This window comes from Poecilia formosa, unplaced genomic scaffold (genome assembly GCF_000485575.1).
Source record: "Poecilia formosa unplaced genomic scaffold, Poecilia_formosa-5.1.2 Scaffold70, whole genome shotgun sequence".
NCBI classification, from domain to species: Eukaryota; Metazoa; Chordata; class Actinopteri; order Cyprinodontiformes; family Poeciliidae; genus Poecilia; species Poecilia formosa.
The window spans coordinates 1,249,802-1,251,119 of NW_006800009.1; the positions used below are offsets into that span (position 1 = coordinate 1,249,802).

General features: G+C 43.5%; 1 long non-coding RNA gene across 1 annotated transcript in view; it reads left to right on the forward strand.

The window, feature by feature from the left end:
• LOC107836611 (uncharacterized) overlaps nucleotides 1–651 on the forward strand; it is a 928-nt gene extending 277 nt beyond the window's left edge. The window contains exon 2 of the long non-coding RNA XR_001662554.1: nucleotides 416–651. This is a non-coding gene — a long non-coding RNA (uncharacterized LOC107836611). The remainder of the gene's footprint in view (nucleotides 1–415) is intronic.
• Nucleotides 652–1,318: the final 667 nt, after the last annotated feature.

Sequence of the window (1,318 nt, forward strand, 5' to 3'; positions counted from 1 at the left end):
TGTTGAGTAACTGTGTATATTGTAAAATGAGTATTTTGAAGAACTTGATTACTCCTATCTGACGAAGACTGGTTGTTGCAGAAGGGGTCTATATACTTCTCAAAAAATTAGCATATTGTGATAAAGTTCATCATTTTCCATAATGTAATGATAAAAATTAAACGGTCATATATTTTAGATTCATTGCACACCAACTGAAATATTTCTGGTCTTTTATTGTTTTAATACTGATAATTTTGGCATACAGCTCATAAAAACCCAAAATCCCTGTCTCAAAAAATTAGCATATTTCATCCGACCAATAAAAGAAATGTGTTTTAATACCAAAAAAGTTAACCTTTAAATAATTATGTTAAGTTTTGCATTCAATACTTGGTCAGGAATCCTTTTGCAGCCTTCGCGGTGTGGCATGGAGGCAATCAGCCTGTGGCTCTGCTGAGGTGTTATGGAGGCCCAGGATGGTTCGATAGCGGCCTTTAGCTCATCCAGAGTTTTGGGTCTTGCATCTCTCAACTTTCTCTTCACAATATCCCACAGATTCTCTATGGGGTTCAGGTCAGGAGAGTTGGCAGGCCAATTGAGCACAGTAACACCATGGTCAGTAATACCAGTGGTTTTAGCACTGTGAGCAGGTGCCAGGTTGTGCTGAAAGTGCTGAAAATTGAAATCTTCATCTCCACAAAGCTTTTCCGCAGATGGAAGCATGAAGTGCTCCAAAAATCTCCTGATAGCTGCTCCATTGACCTTGCCCTTGATAAAACACAGTGGACAAACACCAGCAGCTGACATGGCTCCACAGACCATCACTGACTGTGGGTACTTCACACTGGACTTCTGGCATTTTGGCATTTCCTTCTCCCCAGTCTTCCTCCAGACTCAGGCACCTTAATTTCCAAATGACATGCAAAATTTGCTTTCATCTGAAAAAAGTACCTTGGACCACTAAGCAACAGTCCAGTGCTGCTTCTCTGTAGCCCAGGTCAGCTTCTTCCACCGTTTCTGGTTCAAAAGTAGCTTGACCTGGGGAATGAGGGACCTGTGGCCCCTTTCCTACACACGCCTGTGCACAGTGGCTCTGGATGTTTCTACTCCAGACTCAGTCCACTGCTTCCCCCAAGGTCTGGAATCGGTCCTTCTCCACAATCTTCCTCAGGGTCCAGTCACCTCTTCTCGTTGTGCAGCGTTTTCTGCCACACTTTTTCCTTCCCACTGAGGTGCCTTGATACAGCACTCTGGGAACAGCCTATTCATTCAAAAATGTCTTTCTGTTTCTCACCCTCTTGCTTGAGGATGTCTGTGATGGCCTTCTGGACAGCAG